Source organism: Bufo gargarizans, chromosome 8 (genome assembly GCF_014858855.1).
Source record: "Bufo gargarizans isolate SCDJY-AF-19 chromosome 8, ASM1485885v1, whole genome shotgun sequence".
Lineage (NCBI taxonomy): Eukaryota > Metazoa > Chordata > Amphibia > Anura > Bufonidae > Bufo > Bufo gargarizans.
The window spans coordinates 169,785,299-169,799,538 of NC_058087.1; the positions used below are offsets into that span (position 1 = coordinate 169,785,299).

The 14,240-nt window shown below is 43.0% G+C and overlaps 1 protein-coding gene across 1 annotated transcript in view; it reads right to left on the reverse strand.

The window, feature by feature from the left end:
* Positions 1-14,240, reverse strand: part of LOC122944548 (squalene synthase-like) — a 68,352-nt gene that overhangs the window by 26,091 nt on the left and 28,021 nt on the right. The gene's annotated exons all lie outside the window — the stretch shown is intronic.

The following is a 14,240-nucleotide window of genomic DNA, read 5'->3' on the forward strand; positions in this document are numbered from 1 at the left end:
ACTTCCCATCCCAGAATCTGTCTTGAGCGGGCAACTAGAAGAAAATCGCCCACATACAGTACAATGACAACCTCCTTCTCCCTCACATGGGCCATCATCTCTGATTCAATCTTCGTGAAGACCCTCGCCGTCGGTGAGAGTCCAAAGGGTAAGGCCTGGAACTGAAGATGCAGAACTTTCCTTGACTGCTACCCTCAAACATCTGGTGGCCAGGAAGGATAGAGACATGATAGTACGCATCCCTCAGGTCCATTGTAGCCATAAAGCAGTCTAGGAAGAGATTGTTCACAGCCGACCTGATGGATTCCATACGAAATCTCTCTTACAGCAGATACCGGTTCAAACACTAAGTTTATTATTGTCCGAAACGAGCCATTTGGTTTTTTGACAAGAAAAAGGGTCGAGTAAAACCCTTTTGTAACCTCCTGCTCTGGAACCCTTACCAACACCTTTTTCTCTAATAGGGAAAAAACTTCAGATCCCACAAAGCAGTCAGCCATCATCTCAGAAGGGTAATCTGTTATCACAAACCTCCTTCCTGGAATGCTTTGAAATCTTAGTTTTAAGCCCTCCCTTATCACCAAATTTATCCAAGGGCTGTTGGAGATCTTCTGCCATTGATGGGAAAAAACAGACATACGACCTCCTAATGGGAGCCTGGCGTCATTGGGACAGCTTTTTTGAGGCATCAGACCCGGAAAAAAGAAACCCCTTCGTTTTCCTAGCAGCTCCTGTAAACTGATTTGCTCTCTCCTTCCCCTTAAAGCTCTCTTTAATAAATCTGGGATGGAAACACCTCGTAGGGGGCTGACTAAGAGGGAAAGCCTTTTTTCTTGTCAGAGGCCTTTTCTAGTAAATCGTCAAGGACCGTCCCAAATAAAAATGTACCCTAACAATGGCTAGCACGAAGCTTAGCCTTGGAACTAGCATCCCTATTCCAGCCCTTTAACCAAATATCCCTGTCTGCCAGATTTAGATAAGGCGGAAGCCCTAGCGGAAAATCTTAGAGTCCACAGAAGCACCAGTAAAAAAATCTAACACATTATTTGTAGTAGGGAAAGAAGAACGTAAGTAACTGCTCCCTTATGGTACCCCCTTAATGTGAGTTTCTAATTCCCCTATCGACACTTTTAGGGACCTAGCAACAGAAGTAGCATCAATAGCAGGTCTAAAAACCGCCGCAGAGGCCTCTCAGTTCTTTTTTAAATAAACCTCTGCTCTTTTGTCCATCGGGTCCTTAAGCGAACCCATATCCTTAAAAGGGAGTGCAGCTTTTCTGGACATGACTGCTGTAACTTCTGATCATCAAACCCCATGGTAGCTCTAACCGCCCTGACTAGGGAGTTAGTGTTCTCAACATGAAACAGTGGTTTCCCTGCGGCCTCTTCCTCAGAGGACTCATTTAATGACACCCATTCTCCTTCTTCCAAACCAGAAAGTACATCACTGTCACTGGAGGGAGAATCTTTAGCTGCAGAAGTATTGGGACGGCTTTTAATCAAACTGTTAACCAACTCTCTGACCCCTTCACGGATCATCTGCCTAATGCTGCCCATCAGAGACGGAGCCTCCTCCTCCATTAACTTGCCGATACACACGTGGCATAGGGGTTTTACCCAGTCAGAAGGTAGCTTCTTTTAACACACAGCGCATCCCTTTCTTTTGCTATGGAGGTCTTCCTGGAAGACTCCTTTGACACCTAAGTACAAAACATGACCCCATGAGCACATGCTATGAAAAAAAAACATGCCGGTGTATAACCCCTCTTACCCCACCAAGGTACCAGTGTATCATTGGTGGTTTCAGCACGCTGAGCCTGCTCAATGTTCCTACAAACACAAGCCAGAATGGAGGAACTGCCACGTTTCCCCACTTGGCAGAGCCGGCTGGGCTTTTCTCCTCGGCTTGTGCAAGCCGGCTCCCTCCCCTTCCGGTCCACAGCCTCCTCTTCCTCCCGCGCCACAACCCAGAAGTAAAGGAATCCAGAACGCAGGCCGGTGGCCGAACATGCGAACACGGCCGCAGAGGTTCGCAGAAGCCCAAAAACCCCCCAGGACCCGGGAGGGAGAACGGAAGGGGTAGGGAGAGAGAAGGGATCCCAGACTTCTGCAGCTGCTCCTAAAGGAGTCTTCTGCTGCACGTGCTAACCCTCCTCACACTTAGACATAACCGGGGCCCCCGCAGCTCCATATTAAACTCTGTTCAGGGGATCCGATCCCACCTGCCCCTTAGGACAGGAAACAGAACAGGAGGTAAAGGGGAAGATCCCTCTTTTATAAGGTAGTTCTGGTTCCTGTTTTCTGTCCTGAGGAGGTGGAGGCGGTCTCTCCAAAATATATATATATATTTTAGAAAAAAAGAGGATTCGGCGACACCAGTAAACTGGCTCAGGTGCAGCGTCCAAGGGAATGAGCTTCTCACCCTTAATATATGCCAGAAATAGGACAGCACTCCAAGACTTGAAAAAACGGTGTCTTTAGTCACCCATGTGAAGCAGTAGCAACGTTTCAGCTCACAACTGAGCCTTTCTCAAGCAAAGAAATGCAAGCTTGTGCCTTCCTTAAATAGTACTCGAATAATCAGGTGACCAATGAACATACAGATCAAAAACATGTGACCAATTAACATGTGAAGACCATTTACCTAATTGAGTCATGTGAACAATTACATATGCAAAATATCCTAACACTTGATACATAAGATTGCACATATTTGTGTTACATCCAAACACTTTACATTTGATAGTGTATTTACCAAAGTGAATATGTACATAACCACGGTGGATTTAAACCAATGTGAAATTCATAAATAATATATAAATCATTAAAATCAGCAACCACGTAGACTGAGAGAAAAGGGCGTTTGACTATGTCCGACAATACCGAGCGTCCATGTGAATACTGGTCAAAATTGGCATTTTTAACTAGTACTGCAGATACCACATAGTGTCAAAGACAAACCTCTCACGCCAAGTTGCGCACGCAGCCCGGCTCCACTACATCGCCAGTAACCCGGCTCCGCTGTATTTCCTGTGTGGAAGCCAGCGCATGCGCATCGAATTAGAGGTGCCATCTTTGTTTCTGGAAGGGTACCAGTATTACCAATGTATCAACCCGACTATCCGGGCCAACCTCCCAGATGGATCAACCTCTCCAAAGTTGTGGTCAGGTAAGGGGGACACCACACGTAAATGTGGTGTACCCCGGACCATCTCACCATTACGGTCCATAGATAGTCTAATGGGGATCTCCCATATACATCGCTTGCTAGCAGAGATTAATTTGACACAAAGTGGAAACCATAACGCAGGAAAAAACATCCAGTCAATTCTATACGCATGGAACCCCACGGACTGTCACACATATTCAAGCTTCTATATTCGCCGTTTCGCATCAGTCTACATGGTGTCTAAAAGGAAAAGAGAAAGTTACTCACGTGCTTGTAAATCTATACTCCACCTATAATACAGGGATTGCATGCGAAAGCATCAATCATGGAATGTCAGGCAAGCAGCCATTGAAACACATCCAGGGTTATATTCAACATTTAATCCTTTAGGCTTTATGCTGTCTAGGGTGTATAGCCACCACATTTCTTTATTTTTCAATATTTTGAGCCGCTATTGGTAGGATCATTAAACGACATTGGAGCATATTGGGGAACACATTCAGTGACATTCAAGAATTCAGACTGCCTCCCCTGTTATCATACCGGAGAGCTAGCAGTCTGAAGGATCAATTTGTTTAGGGCCACAGTCTGCTCGAACTGAGAACACATCAAATGAAATTTACAAAACATGGTTTGGGCAGTTTTCAGTGTCTGAGCTGCGTAAACTGCAAGTATATTGGCAAAGGACGCAGCTTCATACACCCTGCCACTGGAAGGACATACCCCATTAATTTTCATTTGACGTGCAACTCCAATTTTGTAGTTTATGTTTTGATTTGCCCATGCAATCTGATATATGTGGGAGAAACTTCCACCGATTTGAAAGCCAGATTGAATAATCATAGATTTTCCATACGTCGGAAACGACGTGATTTACCGGTGCCGAATCATTTTACTGAACATAAACATGTGGAATGTGAAATAAAATGCTGGATTGTAGATCATGTACCTCCCCCCAGGAGAGGGGGTAACAGACTCAAAATATTGAAAAATAAAGAAATGTGGTGGATATACACCCTAGACAGCTTAAAACCTAAAGGATTCAATGTTGAATATAACCCTGGATGTGTTTGAATGGCTGCTTGCCTGACATTCCATGATTGATGCTTTCGAATGCAATCCCTGTATTATAGGTGGAGTATAAATTTACAAGCACATGAGTAACTCTCTCTTTTCCTTTTAGACACCATGTAGACTGATGCGAAGACGGCGAATATAGAAGCTTGAATAGATGTGACAGTCCGCAGGGTTCCATGCGTATAGAATTGACTGGATGGTTTTTCCTGCGTTATTGTTTCCACTTTGTGTCAAATTAATCTCTGCTAGCAAGTGATATATATAGGAGATCCCTATTAGACTATCTATGGACCGTAATGGTGAGATGGTCCGGGGTACACCACATTTACGTGTGGTGTCCCCCTTACCTGACCACAACTTTGGAGAGGTTGATCCATCCGGGAGGTTGGATCCTTCTCTGATTGGCCCGGATAGTCGGGTTGATACATTGGTAATACTGGTACCCTTCCAGAAACAAAGATGGCACCTCTAATTCAATGCCGCACGATGCGCATGCGCTGGCTTCCACAGAGGAAATACAGCGGATCCGGGTTACTGGCGATGTAGTGGAGCTGGGCTGCATGCGCAACTTGGCGTGAGAGGTTTGTCTTTGACACTATGTGGTATCTGCAGTACTAGTTAAAAATGCCAATTTTGGCCAGTATTCACATGGACGCGCGGTATTGTCGGACATAGTCAAACGCCCTTTTCTCTCAGTCTACGTGGTTGATTATTTTAATGATTTATATATTATTTATGAATTTCACATTGATTAAATCCACCGTGGTTATGTACATATTCACTTTGGTAAATACACTATCAAATGTAAAGGGTTTGTGTCATGCCCGGCTCTGACTATGTGCGGAGGTCGGCCAGAATAGCAGCACGTGTTTAGTGTTTGTTTTGGAGTCGTGCTGGATCCGCCTCCCATCAGGTGCACTGGGTGGGGTCATTAGTTTAAATGGCTCTCAATTCCAGTGCTCTGAGCGGGTTATAGAAATCAGTCTGGCCTTGGAAGCAAGCAAGGAAGGAAGGTTGTCTGTTCCAGCTCAGAAAAGATAAGTGTGGTTTCAGTTTTTGTTGTTTGCTGTCTAGGTTGTGTTTGTGTCATCTCTCCCATCCAGGTTCTGTGCGAGCAGGCTGCTCCTATTTCCCCTTTTCACCATCTCAAGGAATCTAGGGTTTTTTAGCCCAGGCACAGGGACACATCATTCCTACCACCAAGGTCTGAATGTGGGCTGAGCAGTGCAGGGAGAGAGGTCAGGGATTAGCTAGGAGGTGACCCTTCCCCTGTTTATCGCCTAGAGCCGTGGTTGTTGGTGTATCTGTGTGTCTGAGTGCTCGTCTGCCGTGACAGTTTGGATGTAACACAAATATGTGCAATCTTATGTATCAAGTGTTAAGATATTTTTCATATGTAATTGTTCACATGAATCAATTAGGTAAATGGTCTTCACATGTTAATTGGTCACATGTTTTTGATCTGTATTTTCATTGGTCACCTGATTATTCGAGTACTAATTAAGGAAGGCACAAGCTTGTATTTCTTACGTTGCTACTGGTTCACATGGGTGAATAAAGACACCGTTTTTTCAAGTCTTGGAGTGCTGTCCTATTTCTGGATATATATATATATATATATATATATATATATATACAGTGGCGGAAATAATTATTTGACCCCTCACTGATTTTGTAAGTTTGTCCAATGACAAAGAAATGAAAAGTCTCAGAACAGTATCATTTCAATGGTAGGTTTATTGTAACAGTGGCAGATAGCACATCAAAAGGAAAATCGAAAAAATAACTTTAAATAAAAGATAGCAACTGATTTGCATTTCATTGAGTGAAATAAGTATTTGAACCCCTACCAACCATTAAGAGTTCTGGCTCCCACAGAGTGGTTAGACACTTCTACTCAATTAGTCACCCTCATTAAGGACACCTGTCTTAACTAGTCACCTGTATAAAAGACACCTGTCCACAGAATCAATCAATCAAGCAGACTCCAAACTCTCCAACATGGGAAAGACCAAAGAGCTGTCCAAGGATGTCAGAGACAAAATTGTAGACCTGCACAAGGCTGGAATGGGCTACAAAACCATTAGCAAGAAGCTGGGAGAGAAGGTGACAACTGTTGGTGCGATTGTTCGAAAATGGAAGGAGCACAAAATGACCATCAATCGACCTCGCTCTGGGGCTCCACGCAAGATCTCACCTCGTGGGGTGTCAATGGTTCTGAGAAAGGTGAAAAAGCATCCTAGAACTACACGGGAGGAGTTAGTTAATGACCTCAAATTAGCAGGGACCACAGTCACCAAGAAAACCATTGGAAACACATTACACCGCAATGGATTAAAATCCTGCAGGGCTCGCAAGGTCCCCCTGCTCAGGAAGGCACATGTGCAGGCCCGTCTGAAGTTTGCCAATGAACACCTGAATGATTCAGAGAGTGACTGGGAGAAGGTGCTGTGGTCTGATGAGACCAAAATAGAGCTCTTTGGCATTAACTCAACTCGCTGTGTTTGGAGGAAGAAAAATGCTGCCTATGACCCCCAAAACACCGTCCCCACCGTCAAGCATGGGGGTGGAAACATTTTGCTTTGGGGGTGTTTTTCTGCTAAGGGCACAGGACAACTTATTCGCATAAACGGGAAAATGGACGGAGCCATGTATCGTGAAATCCTGAGCGACAACCTCCTTCCCTCTGCCAGGAAACTGAAAATGGGTCGTGGATGGGTGTTCCAGCACGACAATGACCCAAAACATACAGCAAAGGCAACAAAGGAGTGGCTCAAGAAGAAGCACATTAAGGTCATGGAGTGGCCTAGTCAGTCTCCGGACCTTAATCCAATCGAAAACCTATGGAGGGAGCTCAAGCTCAGAGTTGCACAGAGACAGCCTCGAAACCTTAGGGATTTAGAGATGATCTGCAAAGAGGAGTGGACCAACATTCCTCCTAAAATGTGCGCAAACTTGGTCATCAATTACAAGAAACGTTTGACCTCTGTGCTTGCAAACAAGGGTTTTTCCACCAAGTATTAAGTCTTTTTTTGTTAGAGGGTTCAAATACTTATTTCACTCAATGAAATGCAAATCAGTTGCTATCTTTTATTTAAAGTTATTTTTTAAATTTTCCTTTTGATGTGCTATCTGCCACTGTTACAATAAACCTACCATTGAAATGATACTGTTCTGAGACTTTTCATTTCTTTGTCATTGGACAAACTTACAAAATCAGTGAGGGGTCAAATAATTATTTCCTCCACTGTATATACACATACACACACACACTAGCAGAAGGACCCGGCCTTTCACGGGTATATTTCATGTTTGTGTGTCGTTAAAAGATAGACAGAATCCCCCATAACAGTGAACTTCAGTCCCCCACCCCTTAACACTGACCCCCCCCCCCCCCCCCACACCCCACACAGTGCCCTGCCACTTTAAAATGGGACCTCCACAGCAGCCCATCCGCTTTAAGGGTCCATATCCGTTCCGCAATTTTGCGGAACAGGTGCAGACCCATTAATTTTCAATGGGGCCGGAATGTGCTGTCTGCATCTGCACTTCCGGATCTGCAAAAAATAGAACATTTCCTATTCTTGTCCGCAATTGCGCACTTTGCCAGTGTCCGTGTTTTGCGGAGCCGCAAAACACATACGGACGTGTGAATGGACCCTAACAGTGAGTTTCACAGCATCCCACTCCTTTGACAGTGACCTCCACATTGCCCGTTCCTTTAATAGTGAACTCCAATGTGAGTGTCCGTTTAATAGTGGCCCCTGCCCCCCATGCATGTAGCAGTGTAGTTTTATCGTCATACAACATATGACTGAATATTTAAGGACCTGCGAACTGCTAAAACCTGTGATCAGTTGTTATGGCAACCTGGAGTAGGACCTGCGAGCTTCTATTGGCTAATAAGGGACATGTGACCTTGTAAATGTCAGTTCGGATTTAAGTGAAAGGCTGGCAGGCTTATATTGGCTAATGCAGGCAATTTCTCAGGAACGGTACGTCCTTGAGAGCTGATACAAGGTCTAACACCTTCCTGGACACCCGATTCACCTGTGTGCCAAATTTGGTGAAGATCGGTCCAGTCGTTTGGTTGCGCATAAAGAACGTCCAGATATATATATATATATATATATATATATATATATATATATATACATACATACATACATACATACACACACGCACATATACACACAAACCGGATTCCAAAAAAGTTGGGACACTATACAAATCGTGAATAAAAACTGAATGCAATGATGTGGAGGTGCCAACTTCTAATATTTTATTCAGAATAGAACATAAATCACGGAACAAAAGTTTAAACTGAGAAAATGTACCATTTTAAGGGAAAAATATGTTGAATCAGAATTTCATGGTGTCAACAAATCCCCAAAAAGTTGGGACAAGGCCATTTTCACCACTGTGTGGCATCTCCCCTTCTTACAACACAACAGACGTCTGGGGACCGAGGAGACCAGTTTCTCAAGTTTAGAAATAGGAGTGCTCTCCCATTCTTGTCTAATACAGGCCTCTAACTGTTCAATCGTCTTGGGCCTTCTTTGTTGCACCTTCCTCTTTATGATGCGCCAAATGTTCTCTATAGGTGAAAGATCTGGACTGCAGACTGGCCATTTCAGTACCCGGATCCTTCTCCTACGCAGCCATGATGTTGGGATTGATGCAGAATGTGGTCTGGCATTATCTTGTTGAAAAATGCAGGGTCTTCCCTGAAAGAGATGACGTCTGGATGGGAGCAGATGTTGTTCTAGAACCTGAATATATTTTTCTGCATTGATTGTGCCTTTCCAGACATGCAAGCTGCCCATGCCACACGCACTCATGCAACCCCATACCATCAGAGATGCAGGCTTCTGAACTGAGCGTTGATAACAACTTGGGTTGTCCTTGTCCTCTTTGGTCTGGATGACATGGCGTCCCAGATTTCCAAAAAGAACTTCGAATTGTGACTCGTCTGACCACAGAACAGTCTTCCATTTTGCCACACTCCATTTTAAATGATCCCTGGCCCAGTGAAAACGCCTGAGCTTGTGGATCTTGCTTAGAAATGGCTTCTTCTTTGCACTGTAGAGTTTCAGCTGGCAACAGCGGATGGCACGGTGGATTGTGTTCACTGACAATGGTTTCTGGAAGTATTCCTGAGCCCATTCTGTGATTTCCTTTACAGTAGCATTCCTGTTTGTGGTGCAGTGTCGTTTAAGGGCCCGGAGATCACGGGCATCCAGTATGGTTTTACGGCCTTGACCCTTACGCACAGAGATTGTTCCAGATTCTCTGAATCTTCGGATGATGTTATGCACAGTTGATGATGATAGATGCAAAGTCTTTACAATTTTTCGCTGGGTAACACCTTTCTGATATTGCTCCACTATCTTTCTGCGCAACATTGTGGGAATTGGTGATCCTCTACCCATCTTGGCTTCTGAGAGACACTGCCACTCTGAGAAGCTCTTTTTATACCCAATCATGTTGCCAATTGACCTAATTAGTGTTAATTGGTCTTCCAGCTCTTCGTTATGCTCAAATTTACTTTTTCCAGCCTCTTATTGCTACTTGTCCCAACTTTTTGGGGATTTGTTGACACCGTGAAAATTAGAATCAACATATTTTTCCTTTAAAATGATACATTTACTCGGATTAAACGTTTGATCTGTCATCTACGTTCTATTACAAATAAAATATTGACATTTGCCATCTCCACATCATTGCATTCAGTTTTTATTCACAATTTGTTTAGTGTCCCAACTTTTTTGGAATCCGGTTTGTATATTTATATATATATATATATATATATATATATATATATATATATATATATATATATATATATATATGACTAGCAGAAGGATCCAGCTTCGCATGGGTATATTTCATTGAAAGTTTCTGTGTGTCGTTAAAAGATAGACAGTTTCCCCTATAACGGTGACCTCTACAGCACCCTGCCCCACTGTCTGCTGAGCTGTGTATCTAACCCCATCCTGTGTGATACTGTCTGCTGAGCTGTGTATCTAATCCTATCCTGTGTGATACTGTCTGCTGAGCTGTGTATCTAATCCTATCCTGTGTGATACTGTCTGCTGAGCTGTGTATCTAATCCTCTCCTGTACCAAAAGAAGAGCAAAAGGCAGCACACTGGTATCCGGTGTAAAACAGTGGGTAATTTATTAACCCATGTAATAGCAACGTTTCAGCTCACTCCATGGAGCATTTGTCAAGCCATGATACAATGTGCAAAATCAAGTGCTTATATAGTATACATAATTGAACATAGTGATTACATAATTAAGTGTCAATATACTTAAAAACAATTTAAAATACATAATTCCAAAGTGATTTCACAAAGTGTACATTGTTCTTTCTCAAAGATATCTAAACAATCATATATAAAGTGCAATGTGCTGATATTACATGAATAAATATGTGTACTATAATCCATTACAAGAAAGTTTAGACTGGCATATTCTCTTATACATAATCATAGTCATGGGTGCACATCCGTAAGGCAAACATAATAAAAAAAAATAAAAAAATAATGGCTGCACACACATAAGCAGTAAAGCTGAGAAATGGGGATCATTCTAAATTCAAGTGGTACTATACCTACTATGGAAGCTCTTAGCGCACATTTTGATCAAACTTGTGTCAGGCCCATCCACCACGCGTCAAGGTGGCTTCCACGGACGGGTCCCTATCACTAATATACCGCCTCTCTTGGACTGGAACTTCTGAGTAAAGTACAAATGAAGCTGGTTCCTTCACTGCCCTGATAATATGGACTTGGATAAGTCCAAGAGAGGCGGTATATTAGTGATAGGGACCCGTCCGCGGAAGCCACCTTGACGCGTGGTGGATGGGCCCGACACAAGTTTGATCAAAATGTGCGCTAAGAGCTTCCATTGATTTCAATAGTAGGTATAGTACCACTTGAATTTAGAATGATCCCCATTTCTCAGCTTTACTGCTTATATTTGTGTGCAGCCATTATTTTTTTTATCTACTATAATCCATATCATAAATTATCCTTTATTGACAAACATCCAATCACAGGTGTACATAATTGTGTGCTTAAAAAACAAATAGCTCATTATCAAAAAAAAAAATCTCACATGTAGCTCGAGACGGCAGGACCTGATCAGCGTCAAAGAAACCATACTGCACAGGCGTCGAGTGCTTCTCATCCCGCGAGATTAATATCTCGCATAGGGGACATCCGATACCACAGCCAAGATGGCGATCCAGTAGTAGGTCTTAACTGAACATGCTCAAGCCCATAAGGAGGTGGATGCATTATTCCGATCACATGGTCATGGCACATGACCGCCATTCAAAACAGAGCAATTCATTCCACAATGTTCACCTTGAAAAGGAATATGGGCTAGAATAAATTGGGCTAATAGCATCAGGCCATCATCCCCCTCCATCATTGCCCTCATACCCTTATATATCAATTATTCATCGATTACAGGTGATGTATTCGCCATGTATATTACGCCATGGCACACTCCCCAAACCATTCACGGCCACATACTTATCCAGGGGACACAAAGTCGCCCCCCAGGGGGTCACCTGGCTGGGGACAATGTCACTGTTACATGACCATGCATCTCCATCCCACTCCTGGAACACTATCCATCCTCACAAGGCTGTATATTGAATTCTGGGTTACACAGACACATCACTATCACCTCCATAAAAAGGGGCAATGCATAGTGTGTCTACGACCCCAATTTCCAAAAAAATATATGGTCTATTCCTGATTGTGGCATCTAATGTCCTATTACAATTATACGCATAAAATGCAAAAAATAAAAATTATAATTATCCACATCCGCCTGTCCGGTCCTGCTGTCTTGTAGCTTCCAAGGAGGCAATCCAATGATACCAACATTGGTGTATCTGTATACAAATAGAGAAAACTGTTAGAATAAATCAGTGTTGCACATGTAAAAAAAAACTTATACAAGAGAATAGAGGAAAGGATACAACAGAGGTTGGGGGGGGGGGGGGGGGATGCGCATATTACCTTAAATTCAACATTAAGACCTCTGGGTTTAAGAGTCTGTAACTCAAAAATCCAATATAGCCCTCTCCTTTTTAAACGCATAATCCTATCTCCACCCCTTCTAGACAAAGATACTTGTTTGAATATTCTAAAATCTTAAATCGCGCTGTGTTTGGACACGGGTAAGTCCAACTTCTGTTTCCTAATCGTGTAACTGTGCTGGTTTAGGCATGTTTTGACGTCCCAAGTGGTTTCCCCAACGTACCACAGATTACACGGACATAACAAATATATTACAAAAGGTCGAATCGTACGTTAAGTACTGCTGAATTCTAATCGTTCTACTAGAGACAGGATTCAGAAAGGATTCTCCCCGTATCATGTAGGGGCAATTAACACAATTGCAGCACGGATAACAGTCCTTACGAGTAGAGCCACAATTCGTACTGCAACTTACTTTAGAGGACCCTACATCTGAATTGACTAATTGCTCCTTTCGTAGGAGTTGAAATTTAGGTGATAAAAGTGGAGGAGACCTGAACTCATCTATATTGTCCAAACCACTGGTCAAGATTTGCCAGCGTTTCCTGACAACAGATGAGACATGTGGACTGTTAACACTATAGTCAGTGATGAATGGAATCCTGGGAGAAGCAGTTTTGGGTACCTTTGGGCCTTCATTCACCACTCTCTCTTTAGTTTTACATATACTATCAGATATCAATTTCTTAGGATATCCTTTGGAGCGGAATTTCACTGCCATTTCAGATAATCTCTTCTCTAGTTGGACCAGCTTCTACTATCCTAGCTACTCGCAGCATTTGACTGAGCGGAAGAGACTTGATCATAGGTCGTGGATGATGACTTTATACCTTAACAATGTATTCCTATCTGTAGGCTTCACATAGGTCAGTGACACATTCATGCCCACATATGGAAACCGCTGTATCAATAAATTGTAATTTTTCTTTAGAATGTAGCAAGGTAAACTTGACACTCGAGTCAATCTCATTAAGAAACAAGTGAAACGCCATGAGGTCCCCTGTGGCGCTCACCCATACCAAAAAAAATGTTGTCTATGTAGCACCACCACACCAGCACATGGCTGAAGTGGCGGCACCCATAGACGAATTTCTCTTCCAGATGTGTCAGGTATATATTTGCATAAGTGGGCACCACATTGAACCCCATAGCAGTCCCCCTCGACTGAACATAATAATCATCCTGAAATAAGAAATTCCTAGTTAGGATGAATCTCAAAAGTGTAATCAAAAATTCTTTGCATTCCTCTGCATAGTCAGTAAACCCTGTTGAACGGCCTGGAGACCCAACTCATGCTCAATCGACGTGTATAAACTACACACGTCAAAAGATGTCAGAATGGTGTCCCCAAGTACCTTCAAATCCTTGATTTTAGATAGATAAAAAAAGCTAGTGTCCCTGATATAGGACCTAGCGGACACTGCAAATGGCCGCAAGATCATATCCAGGAAGATAGCTACATTGCAAAATAGAGAGCCCCTGCCTATCATGTGCAATACTGCCTGCTGAGCTGTGTCTCTAATCTCCTACCATGTGCGATACTGCCTGCTGAGCTGTGTCTCCAATCCTATCCTGTGTGATACTGTCTGTTGAGCTGTGTATCTAAGTCTATTATGTGATACTGTCTGCTGAGCAGTGCATGTCATCGTGTAGCCCTAGCCTAAAGCGGACTTAAAGCAGTAAAGAAAAATGGCTGGGTTGTTTCGTACTGGCTAATGCAGGTAAACAACCTCCCTGGACACCTGATGTACCTGTGTGCCAAATATTGTGAAGATCAGTCCAGTTGTTTGGTCGCACATAAGGAAGGTCTAGACAGACAAACTCATTTTTATAATATAAGAGACTAGCAGAAAAAGGACGGGTATATTTCATCTATTTCATTTTATGTTTCCGCGTGTCGTAAAAAGATAGACAGTTTTCCCCAATAGCAGTG